At 43.9% G+C, this 14,256-nt stretch overlaps 1 protein-coding gene across 1 annotated transcript in view; it reads left to right on the top strand.

The window, feature by feature from the left end:
- OGDH (oxoglutarate dehydrogenase) overlaps positions 1-14,256 on the top strand; it is a 481,925-nt gene that overhangs the window by 317,373 nt on the left and 150,296 nt on the right. The gene's annotated exons all lie outside the window — the stretch shown is intronic.

The following is a 14,256-nucleotide window of genomic DNA, read 5'->3' as shown; positions in this document are numbered from 1 at the left end:
AACAGCCAAGGGCTGAACACACATTAAGGCAGCCTCCTCCCTTTCAATGACAACCCTGGCCTGACTGGGTTAGGGACCAATGAGGCTGAGCCCTGCTGGTTAATGATCCACCACTCCCATTGTTTGGCCCCAGTCCACAGGCCCCCGCTTTAGATGAGCCTCATCACGCAGGTGCTAGGGTCTCCACTCACTTCCCAAAGCGACCGAAGCCAGAGGGCTGAGTCAGCTAGGGGAGAGACCATGCTATTAGCCCCTAACTCTGCTGGAGTTGGTGCCAGGGCCTGGAGGCACAGATGTGACCAGGCACTGGCTGGGATCCGGCCTCAGGAGCTCAGCATGGCTGAGGAACCTCCGCACCCTCCCTGGCTCAGCCTCAGACCCCAGCTCTGCCCTACCCCCTCTTGGGACCAGGGCCAGCAATAGGCTCAGAGGCACCCTCTGCACTGTCATCCCTAGCAACTGTTGTTAATTAATATTAACAGCCTGATAACGGAGGGGCAGTCAGGGTGGAGTGAAGCAGTGACAAAAGTCCCCTCCTCCAGGAAGCAAAGGGAAAGAACAGCTCACTCTAGGGCCTGACAGTTGACAGAGACCCCAGATAGTGGAAGACTCTCCTTTGCTCACTTTGCTCTTCATCCCCCCTTCCCCCCGACCTTCTCCCTCTTGTCCCTTGCCCAGGCCTGTCCCACCAGTCACCCCTAGCAAGGGACAGACTGTGGCCGGGAGCCTTGAGCAGCAGCCCTGCTCCACCTGGGCCCAGGGGTGTGGTACACACTTTCTGCTCCCTCCTGATAGGAATCTTCAAAGCCTACCTTGGGTTCTCACTATCACCAGGATGGGCCATGACCTTGGCCCCCATTACCAAAGTTGAGCTGCAGATAAGGGCAGCTTGTTGGGAACATCTCCTGCGTGGCCATCTACTGGAGATAGCTGCAGGGAGGGACCTGTCTCTAGTGTTCTGTGGACCCCTGCCTGATTCACAGGGGAGCCACCCAGCCTCATGCAGGAGAAAGAGGCTGAGAGGAAGGGGACCAAGGCAGGGTCAGGCTGACCCCTAAGTCCTCAAGCCAGCCATAGTGGAGAGGAAAGACAGTTAGCAGCCAAGGGCCTGCCCCTGTGAGTGACAGCACCATCCAGCACCTTCTCAGCACTGCTCCCAAGTCCCTGGCCGGCAGAGGTGGAGACCCCACCACCCATGAAGCTGCCTCTCTAGGTCCTCTGTTCCTGGTGTTGTCATCTAGTTCCTCCAGAAACAGATCCTGAAACAAGGATCCCAGTGCAAAGAGTTTATTGGGGAGATGATCCCAGATGACAGCAGTCGGTGAATGGGGAATGAGACAGGGGATGGAAGGAAGCTGACCAGAGTGCATCCAAGAGCTTGCTCCTGCCCCCAGGGACCTCCAGGAGCTGGTGGGGACGTGCCCAAGAAGGTCCCCTCCAAGGAATAAGGACACAGACAGCTTTCCACCACGTTCATCTGTCACTGGTAGAGGACATTCCTGGAAGCTTTAGCCCCAGCACGTGGCGGGCACATTCAGTGTCAAAGGGCCTTAGGCAGGGCCATGGGCACTTGCGGCAAGAAGACACTGTTGGCATGCACGGAGCTGTGAGTGTCAGAACAAACATATGAAAGGCCCACCCTGCCTTTCATATGTTTGTTCCTGTGGGGGCTGCCTAGGCTAAGCCCCTAGAGCCCAGCTGTGCCCAGCCTAGCACCACAGACAGATAGAGTCCAGCTATGTGGTCTCCTGGGGTCATTTGTGAAACACATGCAGTGTAACAGTGGCACAATCCGGCTCGGAATGACAGTGAAAATTTCACACCCAATCTCCCAACCCAGCTGCTGGTGCCTCTGGACACACGTGCTGAGCTGTGACCATATGATATGTACATGCATCCTGCTTTTTCTCTTGACTTTTCACATAAATCCTCCCTGTTGCCTTCAATCTCTGATCAGCACGTCTGTGACTAGGTTATGGTCCACAGAACGCATGGATCTTCTCCTCTTCTGGTGCTGACTGTCGAGCCGGTTCCCAATAGTTCATTTTTGATAAATAAGTTTCTGGTTGACTTCTTTGCACCTAACAATGTTTCCTCTTTTTTTGAATTTATTTCCTTAGAACAAGTTCCCCGGGATGAGATTTGTGAGTCAGAGTACAATGTTTACCATCCTTTTTTTTTTTTTTTTTGAGACAGAGTCCCACTCTGTTGCCAGGCTGGAGTGCAGTGGCGCAATCTCGGCTCACTGCAACTTCCGCCTCCTGGGTTCAAACGATTCTCCTGCCTCAGCCTCCCGAGTAGCTAGGACTACAAGCATGTGCCACCGTGCCTGGTTAATTTTTGTATTTTTAGTAGAGACAGGGTTTCACCATGTTGGCCAGGATGGTCTCGATCTCCTGATCTCGTGATCCACCTGCCTCGGCCTCCCAAAGTGCTGGGATTACAGGCGTGAGCCACCAGCCCCAGCCCAATGTTTACAACTCTTACGTGGACAGCTCATTTCTTTCCTCAGGCTAATCTAGGATTTATTGGGTGATTATCAGATTCTCAGTTATTGGAATTTGGTGAAGGGTTGATCCCAGTCTTGGGTAATGAAGACTCAGTGATTTCCCAAGGGCTGTGACTCTTACCACTGACATGGGCAACTCGCAAAGGCACCATCTTCCCTCAGTCTCAACTTCATCGTGTATTATGTTTGTCATTAGACCTTACTAATTTAATGACTGCCAGATAATACCTCATTTTCCACTTTCTATTGGTATTAGTAAGATTGATATTATAAGTTTGATGTTAGAATCATAAGACACACCTGAAATGTGGCTACTCTGAGAAGGTCCCGAGAGGGGTAGTCCCAGCTATTTGGGAGGCTGAAGTGGGAGGATCATCTGAGTTTAGGGGTTTGAGGCTGCAGTGAGCCATACCCCAGCACTGCACTCCAGGCTGGACGTTGACTCAAAAAAAAAAAAAAAGAAGAAGCCACCAGGTGCAGTGGCTCATACCTGTAATCACAGCAGTTTGGAAGACCAAGGCAAGAGGACTGCTTGAGGCCAGGAGTTTGAGACAAGCCTGGCCAAGATAGTGAGAGCCTGTCTCTACAACAAAATAGAAGAGCAGGCTGGGCATGGTGGCTCACACCTGTAATCTCAGCAATTTGGGAGGTTGAGGTGGGAAGATCCTGCCCTGATCCCAAGAGTTTGAAACCAGCCTGGGAAACATGATGAGACCCTGTCTCTACAAAAAAATAAATAATTGGAAGGGGCCAAGATGGCCGAATAGGAACAGTTCCCATCTGCAGCTTCCAGTGAGACCAGTGCAGAAGGTGGGTGATTTCTGCATTTCCAACTGAGGTACCCAGTTCATCTCATTGGGACTAGTTAGGCAGTGGGTCCAACCCACAGAGGACGAGCAGAAAAAAAACAAATAATTTGACGGGGGTTAGGCACCTGCTGTCCCAGCTACTTGGGAGAGACACAGGAAGATCACTTGAGCCCTCAAGGTTGAGGCTGCTGTGAGCTATGTTCATACAGGACAGGATGGGGAGGGGAGGGGAGGGGATGAGAGGGGAGGGGAAGAGAGGGGAGGGGAGGGTAGGGGAGGGAAGGGAAGGGAAGGGAGGGGAAGGGGGAAAGAAAGGGAGGGAGGGGGAAGGGAAGGAGGGAGGGAGAGAAGGAAAGAGAGAGAGAGAAAGAAAAAGAAAGAGAAAAAGAGAAAGAAAGAAAGAAGAGGAAAGAAAAAAGCAAAAGGAAAAAGGAAAGGAAGGAAGGAAGGGAGGGTGGGAGGGAGGAGAGAGAGAGAGAGAAAGAGAAAAGAAAGAAAGAAAGAAAGAAAGAAAGAAAGAAGAAAGAAAAAAAGGAAAGAAAAAAGCAAAAAAAAAGGAAAGGAAGGAAGGGAGGGAGGGAGGAGAGAGAGAGAAAGAAAGAAAGAAAAAGAAAGAAAGGGAAAGAAAGAAAGGAGAGAAAGAGAGAGAGAAAGAAAGAAGAAAGAAAAGAAGGAAAGAAAGAGAAAAGAAAGAAGGAGGAAGGGAAAGGAAGGGGAGCGGAGAAAAGGGAAGGGAAACTTAGCTGGGCATGGTGGTGCATTCCTGTAGTCCCAGCCACTCGGGAAACAGAAACAAGAAGATCACCTGAGCCCAGGAGTTCGAGGCTGCAGTGAGCCATGATCATGTCACTGCACACCAGCCTAGACGACAGAGTGAGATCCAACTCAAATAAAAATAAAACGGCTATGTATATGGAAATTGAGAATGCCACATGCATGTACAGGGCAAAACACATGTTCAGAAAAGCGCTGAAACTTTTGTCACAGGCTGATCCTAGGCTCAGAACAAGCCTAGCTCAGTGTTAAAAGAGTCCCAACCCCAATTTGCAAAAGATGGGAGAGGTATGCTTGTGTGTGTACGTGTGTGTGTGTGTGTGTTGGTGTTGTAGTTTTTTAGCTCCTGGCATTCAAGGAAATCTCTGTCAAAACACTGGCTAAACATAAGCTGAAGAAACAGACACTTTGGTGACCTCAAAAAAACAATGAATAGTCTTTGCAAAAATAGCTTGGGAAAGTATAAAAACAAACATTACTACAGCCTTCAGCAATTAAAAAAAAATGCTGAGGAAGAGAGAGAATCTGATTTCCAGACTTATCACATTATAATAGTCAAATGTCCAGTTTTCAACAGCAACAGCAAAATCACAAGTCAGAAAAAGAAATGGGAAAAGATGGCCTATTCAAAGGAAAAAAAAAAAGAAGTTGACAAAAACTGTGTCCACGGCAGCCCAACATTAGACTCATTAGACAGAAAACTTTAAAATAGCTATCTTAAAGAACTAAGAGCAAAAATGGATGAGGTCTAAAGTAAATTAGGAAAACTATGCATGAACAAAATGAGGTTATCAATAAAGAGAAATTATAAAAAGGAACCACACAGAATTCTGGACCTGAAAAGGATAATAACTGAAATAAAAAAACTTCACTAGAGGGGCTCAAGAGCAGATTTGAGAAAGCAGAAGAAAGAATCTGTGAACCTGAAGGTAGGACAATTGAAATCATCAGGTCTGAGAACAGACATGAAAAAGAGTGAGGAAAAGTGAACGGAGACTGCTACTTATGGTAACACCATGAAACAAAATAAACATGGGTGTTATGGAAGTTCAATAAGGAGAAGAAACAGAGAATGAGACAGATTATTTGAAGAAATAATGGCCTAAAACTTTCCAAATTTGATGAAAGACATGAATATTAAATATCTGAAAAATCCAATAAACGCCAAGGAATATAAATACAAAGAGACTTATATTGAGCCATATTATAATCAAATAGTTGAAAGGCAAATACTAAGAATATTGAAAACAAGAGAAAAGTGACTCATCACATACAAGGTGTCCTCAATAAGATTATCAGCTGATTACTCATAAGAAACGTTGAAGGTCAAAAGGCAGTGAGCATGATATATTTAAAGTGCTGAAACAAACAAAATTATCAACCAAAAATCCTATTTCAGCAAAACTATCCTTCAAAAATATGCGAGAAATTAAGACATTTTCAGATACATAATAGCTGAGAGAGTTCATTACCACTAGACCTGCCTTACAAGAAATGCTAAGGGGACTCTTTCAGGTTGAAATTAAAGGATGCTAGACAGTAACTCAAAGATGTTTGAAGAAATAAAAATCCCCAATAAAGGTATTTACATGGGTAAATATAAAAGCCAGAATTATTATAACTTTGGGGTTTTTTGGGGGGTTATTTTTTGTTTGTTTTGAGACAGACTGGAGTGCATTAGTGCAATCACAGCTCACTGCAGCCTCGACCTCTGGGCTCAATTGATCCTCCCATTTCAGCCTCCCAAATAGCTGGAATCCCATTACAGGCACATGCCACCACGCTTGGCAAAATTTTGTATTTTTTGTAGAGATGGGGTCTCACTGTGTTGCCCAGGCTGGTCTCAAACTCCTGGAGGCAAGCAATTCTCCCACCTCAGACTTTCAAAGTACTGGCATTACAGGTCTGAGCCACCATGCCTGCCAAGTCACTCTTTCTATTTCCCTTTTTTGTAAAGCTGGGATCTTGTTATGTTGCCCAGGCTGGTCTCAAACTCCTGGCCTCGAGCAATCTTCCCACCTCAACCTGCCAAAGCACTGAGATTGCATGTGTGAACCACCACACCCAGCCAAAAAAAACATAATTCTACATTTTTGAGCAAACAATGTGTAAAGATGGAATTTTTGACACCAATAACCTAAAGCAGGGACAAAGCTGTAAAGGAGTAGAGTTTTGTATGCTGTTAAGTCGGTATCAATTCAAATTAGATTTTTATAACTCTAGGATTTTATTTGTAATCCCCAGGGTGACAACAAAGAATAATACATAGAATATATGCAAAAGGAAATGAAAAGAGAATCAAAATGTGTCACTACAAAAAAAATTTTAAAAACCCAGCCAAGCAAGGTGACTCATGCCTATAATCCCAGCACTTTGGGAGGCTGAGGCAGGAGGATCATTTGAGGCCAGGAGTTCAAGACCAGCCTGGGCAACATAGTGAGATTCTGTCTCTACAAAAAATTAATAAATAAAACAAAAAGCAAATAAATAAATAAATACAGAAGTCAATAATGAAGAAAATGAAAGACAAAAATCTATGAGACATACAGAAAAGAAAAGGTAAAATGGCATAAATCCTTATCAGTAATTACTTCAAATTTAAATGGATTCAACTCTGTAGTCAAAGTTGGAGAATGCAGAATACATTGTTTTAGAGATAGGATCCAACTATGTGATGTCTAAGACACTCACTTTAGATCTGAGGACACAAATAGGTTGAAAATAAAAGAATACAAAAAGATATTCCACGCAAATAGTCACCAAAAGAGAGCTGGAGTTGCTACACTAATATCTGACAAAATAGAATTTTTATTTTATTTTATTTTATTTTATTTATTTTTGGAGAGAGGGTCTCACTGTTGTCCAGGCTGGAATGCAGTGCCGCAATCTTGGCTCACTGCAACCTCTGTCTCCCGGGTTCAAGCTATTCTTGTGCCTCAGCCTCCCAAGTAGCTGGGATTACAGGTGTGTGCCACCACACCCAGCTAATTTTTTGTAGTTTTAGTAGAGATGGGGTTTTGCCATGTTGGACAGACTGGTCTTGAACTCCTGACCTCAAGTGATCTGCCCACCTCGGCTTCCCAAAGTGCTGGGATTACAGGCATGAGCCACTGCACCTGACCACAAAATAGAACTTAAATAAAGAATTGTTACAAAAGACAAAAATGACATTATACATTACTAAAAGGGTCAATTCATCAAGAATATGTAATAATATATATGCACCAAACAATGTGACCTTAAAATATGTAAAGCAAACATTACATCATTGAAAGGAGAAATAGACAATGCAACAATAAGTAGTTGGAGACTTCAATACTCCATTTTCAATAATTGATGGAACAACTAGACAGAAGACCAGTAAGGAAATAGAAGTCTTGAACATTTATAAAACACTTGGACACTTGTATATATACAACATTCCACTCCACAACAGCAGGATACACATTTCTTTCAAGTGCATATGGAATATTCCTCAGGATAGACAGTATGTTAGGCGACAAAACAAGCCTTGTTATATTTTAAATAATTAAAATCATAGAAAGTGTATTTTCCAGTCACAGTGGAATGAAACTAGAACTCGACAACAGAAGGGGTTAAGCACGGTGACTCACACCTGTAATCACAGCACTTTGGGAGGAGAAGTTGGGAGGATCTCTTGGGCCCAGGAGTTCAAGATCAGCCTGGGCAACATAGAGAAACCCCATCTCTAAAAATAAAAATAAGTTGGGTGTGGTGGCTCACACCTGTAATCCCAATACTTTAGGAGGCTGAGGGAAACGAACTGCTTGAGTCCAAGAGTTCAGAACTTCCTGGGCAATATGGTGAAATCCCATCCCTACTAAAAATACAAAAAATTAGCCGGTGTAGTGGTGTGCACCTGTAGTCCCAGCTTCCCAGGAGGCTGAGGTGGGAGGATCACCTGAACCTAGGAGATCAAGGCTGCAGTGAGCCATGATCGCATCACTGCACTCTAGCCTGGGCCACAGAGTGAGACCCTGTTTCAAAAAAAAAAAAATTAGCCAGGCATGGTGGCACACACCTGTGGTACCAGCTACTCAGTACTCAGAAGGCTGAGGTGAAAGAACTGCTTGAACCCAGGAGATCAGTGCTTCAGTGAGCCACGATCACACCACTGCACTCCATCCTGGCTCAAAAAAAAAAAAAAAAAAGTAAATAAATTACAGGAAAAAAAAACCCTGAAAATTCATGATATTTGGAAATTAAACAACACATGCTTAACAACCAATGGATCAAAGCACAAATCACAAAGGAAATATAAAAATACCTTGAGACAAATGAAAATGAAAACACAACATACCAAAACTTATGGGATGCAGCAAAGCTGTACCAAGAGGAAAATTTTTAGCCATAAACACAATAAAAAAAGAAGAAAGCACCCTGGCGCGGTGGCTCATGCCTGTAGTCCCAGTGCTTTGGGAGGCCAAGGGGGCAGGATTGAGGGAGACCAGCTCGGGCAACATGGTTAAACCCTGTCTCTACAAGAAAGATAGTAAAAATTAGCCGGGCATGGTGGCACTTGCCTGTAGTCCCAGTAACTTGGGAGGCTGAGGGATGAGAATCACTCGAGCCCAAGAGGTCGAGGCTACGGTGAGCTGAGATTACAGCACTGCACTCCAGCTTGGGCAACAGAGCAAGACCTTGTCTCAAAAAAATTTTTTAAAATTAAAAAAATTTTTTTTTTTTTTAAAGAAAGGGCCAGGTGTGGTGGCTCATGCCTGTAATCTCAACACTTTGGGAGTCCATGGCAGGAGAATCATATTAGGCCAGGAGTTCAAGACCAACCTGGATTAACATAGCAAAACCGCATCTCTACAAAAAAGAGAGGAGGAAAGAGAGGAAGAGGAAGAAAAAGAAAAAAAGAAGGAGGAGGAGGATGTTGGGAAAAAACTGAGTGTTGGGAGGGAAACTGAGGCAGGACTTGCATAATGTCCTCTGGAATGTGTCTAGACTTGCTGGCTCCTTGCTTCTAGCCCTCCTAGGCTCCTATTCCCATTATCTCAAGTAGCAGAATATGTTCCATATAAATGCTAAACCGTCACAGCTGTAGATCATGCGCCTGCCCTTTTGACCTCCACATTCTCACCACCTGTTTCTTTTTTTTTGTTTATACGTTAAGTTCTACGGTACATGTGCACAACGTGCAAGTTTGTTACATATGTATACATGTGCCATGTTGGTGTGCTGCACCCATTAACTCATCATTTACATTAGGTATATCTCCTAATGCTATCCCTCCCCCAACCCCACAACAGGCCCTGGTGTGTGATGTTCTCCTTCCTGTGTCCAAGTGTTCTCATTGTTCAATTCCCACCTATGAGTGAGAACATGCCTCACCACCTGTTTCTTTGTTGGATTACCAATAAATACCGTGGGCTGCCGGAGCTCGGGGCCTTCGTAGCCTCCATGATCACGATGGCCCCTTGGTGTCCCACCTTTATCTCTCAAACTGTCTTTGTCTCAATCCTTTGACTCCGCCGGACTTTGTCACCCCCACGACCTGGTGTTGGGTCTGATCACCCCAACAGGAGGAGGGGGAGGAGGAGGAAGGGGGAGGAGAAAGAAGGAGGAGGGGGAAGAAGGAGGAGGGGGAGGAAAAGAGAAGAAGAAAGATTTGAAATTTTCTAACTGCACACCTTAAGGAGCTAGAAAAACTAAACTCAAAGCTAGAATTTTTAAAAATAATAAAGACTACAACTGAGATAAGTGAAATAGGGAATAGAAAACTATAGAGAACAGCTATGAAACAAAAAGTTGATTTCTTGAAAAAAATATTCTGAAGGAGCAATCTATAATACAAATAAAATAATACAGAAAAATAAATTTTAAAAGAAAAAATCAACAAAATTGACAAACCTTTAGGTAAAGTGACTAAAAAAAAGAAAAGACTCATATTACCAAAATCACAAATGAAAGTGGGAACTTTACAATTTTACAGAAATAAAAAATACAAGATAATACTATAAATGAATGTATAACAAACGATAATCTAGAAGAAATGGACAAATTGCTAGACATTGCATACCAAAACTGATTCATGAAGAAGCAGAATATCTAAATAGACATATAACTAGTAAGGAAATTGAATCAGTAATTTTTAAACTCCCCCAAAAGAAAAGCCCAGGATCAGATGACTTTACTGGCGAATTCTAGCAAATATTTAAAGCAGAATTAATATCAGCTGGGCATGCTGGCTCAACGCCTGTAATCCCAGCACTTTAGTAGGCCGAGGCAGGCGGATCACCTGAGGTCGGAATTCGAAACCAGCCTGACCAACATGGAGAAACCCCATCTCTACTAAAAATACAAAATTAGCTGGGCATGGTGGCACATGCCTGTAATCCCAGCTACTCAGGAAGCTGGGGCAGGAGAATCGCTTGAACCCAGGAGGCAGAGGTTGCTGTGAGCCAAGATCACACCATTGCACTCCAGCCTGGGCAACAAGAGCAAAACTCTGTTTCCAAAAAAAAAAAAAGAAAAAGAAAAAGAAAAAGTAATACTATCAATCCTCCTCAAATTCTTCCCTAAATTGAAGAGGAAAGAACACTTCCTAACTTATCCTATGAGGGCATGTTCATAGTATCCTGATCCTATGGTATACTGATATCAAAACCAAAGACACTACAAGAAAACTACAGACCTCATAAATATTGAATAAAATATACAATATCCTTCATGAATACTGAGTAAAAATACTAGCGAACCAAGCTGAACATCATATTAAAAAGATTATACACATTGGCCAGGCGTGGTGGCTCAAGCCTGTAATCCCAGTACTTGGGAGGCCGAGGCAGGCAGATCACTTGAGGTCAGGAGTTCGAGACCAGCCTGGCCAACATGGTGAAACCCCGTCTCTACTAAAAATACAAAAACTAGCTGGCTGTGGTGTTGCATGCCTGTAGTCCCAGCTACTTAGGAGGCTGAGGCAGAAGAATCACTTGGACCTGGGAGGCAGAGGTTGCAATGAGCTGAGATCACGCAACTGGACTCCAGCCTGGGCCACAGAGCAAGACTCCCACTCCAAAAAAAACAAACCAAAAAACAAACAAACAAACAAAAAAAAAGAGTATACATCATGACCAGGTAGACTTTATTACTGGAATATAAGGATGGTTCAATATATGGAAATCAATTAATGAACTATACCAGATTAACAGGATGAAGGGAAAAAATCACATGATTCTCTCAACTGATGCAGAAAAGACATCTGACAATATCCGACATCCTTTCATAATAAAACCACTCAGAAAACAAGGAATACAGATAACTCTCTCAACATGATAAAGGCCATGTATGAAAAAAATGTCCAGGTGTGGTGGCTCATGCCTGTAATCTCAGCACTTTGGGAGGCTGAGGCAGGTAGATCACTTGAGGTCAGGAGTTAAGAGACCAGCCTGGCCAACATGGTGATACCCCATCTCTACTAAAAATACAAAAAATTAGCCAGGCGTGGTTGCACACGCCTGTAATCCCATCTACTCAGGAGGCTGAGACAGGAGAATCACTTGAAATCAGGAGGCAGAGGTTGCAGTCAGCTGAGATTGTGCCATTGCACTCCAGCCTGGGCGACAGAGTGAGATTTCGTCTCAAAAACAAAAACAACAAAAAACCCCCACAGTTTACATCATCCTCAGTGACAGAAGGCTGGCAGGCTCAATGATTCATGCTCATAATGCCACTGCTTTGGGAGGCCAACGTGGGAGAATCACTGGAGCCCAGGAGTTCAAGAGAAGCCTGGGCAACATTGCAAGACCCTGTCAAAGCAAGGTCAAATCAAGGGTCAAAGCAAGGTCAAAGGAAGGTCAAAGCAAGACCCTACCAAAAAAAATTTTGGTGCGGTGGTGCATGCCTGTAGTCCTAGTTACTCAGGAGGCTGAGACAGGAGGATCACTTGAGCCCAGGAGTTTGAGGCTGCTGTGAACCACGATTACATCACTGCGCTCCAACCTGGAAAACAGAGGAAGACTCTGTCTCGAAAAATAATTTTTTTTTCAATGATGAAAGACTGAAGGTTTTTCCTCTAAGATCAGGAACAAGAGGGCTGGGGGTGGTGGCTCACGCCTGTAATGCCAGTACTTTGGGAAGCTGAGGTGGGTGGATCACAAGGTCAGAAGTTCAAGACCAGCCTAACCAACATGGCAAAACCCCGTCTCTACTAAAAATGCAAAAATTAGCCGGGCGTGGAAATTAGCCAGGTACCACACGTGGCTAATTTTTGTATTTTTAGTAGAGACGGGGTTTTGCTATGTTGGCCAGGCTGGTCTTGAACTCCTGACCTCAGTTGATCTGCCCACTTCTGCCTCTCAAAGTGCTGGGATTACAGGCATGAGCACACCATGCCCAGCGGAGATACTTTCTTTTTTATATTTTGAGATAAGAAAAGCTTTATTTAAAGTCAACTGGCAAGGAAGGAGGGAATGCTCAATCTCTTTCTGAGCTAGGGGTTGGGTTGGGTTTTATAAGCATAGGGTAATGAGGCATGATCTAATTGGATCTCACAATGAGGTGATGCTGGAAGGTAATATCTGACTGGATCCTGCCATGGGGTGATGCCAGAGCTTGAGCTGATTGGATCCTGGATCCTGCCATGTGGTGTCTGATGTTTTGTTTTTTTAACTTTTTTTTTTTTTTTTTTTTGAGACAGAGTCTCGCTCTGTCATCCAAACTGGAGTGCAGTGGAGCGATCTCGGCCTACTGCAACCTCTGCCTCCCAAGTTCAAGCAATTCTCCTGCCTCAGCCTCCCGAGTAGCTGGGATTACAGGCAAGGGCCACCACACCTGGCTTTTTTTTTTTTTTTTTTGATAGAGACAGGGTTTCACCACATTGGCCAGGCTGGTCTCAAACTCCTGACCTCAAGTGATCTGCCCACCTCGGCCTCCCAAAGGGCTGGGATTACAGGCATGAGCTACCATGCCTGGTCTTGTTTTTTAACTTTTATTTTACGTTAAGTTGTACACATGCAGGTTTGTTATATAGGTAAACTTGTGTCGTGGGGGTTTGTTGTACAGATTATTTTTTCGCCCAGGTACTAAGCCTAGTACCCAATAGTTATTTTTCCTGCTCCTCTCCCTCCTCCCACCCTCCACTGGGCTCCAGCATCTGTCGTTCCCCTCTTAGTGCCCATGTGTTCTCATCATTTAGTGAGAGAATATAAGTGAGAATATGTGGTATTTGGTTTTCTGTTCCTGCGTTAGTTTGCTAAGGATGATGGCCTCCAGCTCCATCCATGTTCCTGCAAAGGACATAATCACATGTCTTTTTTATGGCTGCATAGTATTCCATGGCATATATGTACCACATTTTCTTTATCCAATCTGTCATTGATGGGCATTTAGGTTGATTCCATGTCTTTACTATTGTGAATAGTGCTGCAATGAACAGACGTGTGTATGTGTCTTTATGGTAGAACAACTTACATTCCTTTGGGTATATACCCAGTAATGGGATTGCTGGGTGGAATGGTAGTTCTGCCTTTAGGTGTCTGAGGAATTGCCATGCTGCTTTCCACAGTGGTTGACCTAATTTACACTCCCACCAACACTGTACCAGTGTTCCCTTTTCTCTACAACCTTGCCAGCATGTTATTTTTTCTTTTTTTTACTTTTTAATAATAGCCATTCTGGCTGATGTGAGATGGTATCTCATTGTGGTTTTGATTTCTGTTTCTTTAATGATCAGTGATATTGAGTTTTTTTTCAAATGTTTGTTGGTTGCATGTATGTCTTCTTTTGAAAAGTGTCTAGGAATAAGATACTTTCACCACTTCTATTCAACATAGTATTAAAAGTTCTAACCAGAGCAATTTGGCAAAAATGAAATGAAAAGAAAAGAGAAGAGAGAAAGAGAGAGAGACAAAGAGAGGGAGAGAGGGAGGGAGGGAAAAGGGAAGGGGAAGGGAAAGGGGAAGGGGAGGAAGGAAGGAAAAGAGTGTCCAAATTAGAAAAAAATTAAACTTATCTCTATTTGCAGATAGATTTTATATTCTAAAACAGTAAATACTCCACTGAAAATGTATTATAACTTGTCTGAGTGTGGTGGAGCATGCCTATAATCCCAGCACTTTGGGAAACTGAGGCAGGACAATCACTTGAGCCCAGGAGTTCAAGACCAGCCTGGGCAACAACGTGAGACCCCATCTCTAC

The sequence above is a fragment of the Pongo abelii genome, chromosome 6 (genome assembly GCF_028885655.2).
Source record: "Pongo abelii isolate AG06213 chromosome 6, NHGRI_mPonAbe1-v2.0_pri, whole genome shotgun sequence".
In the NCBI taxonomy this organism is placed as follows: Eukaryota; Metazoa; Chordata; class Mammalia; order Primates; family Hominidae; genus Pongo; species Pongo abelii.
Note: the sequence above shows the minus strand (reverse complement) of the source record. Positions and strands in the feature narration are given on the sequence as shown.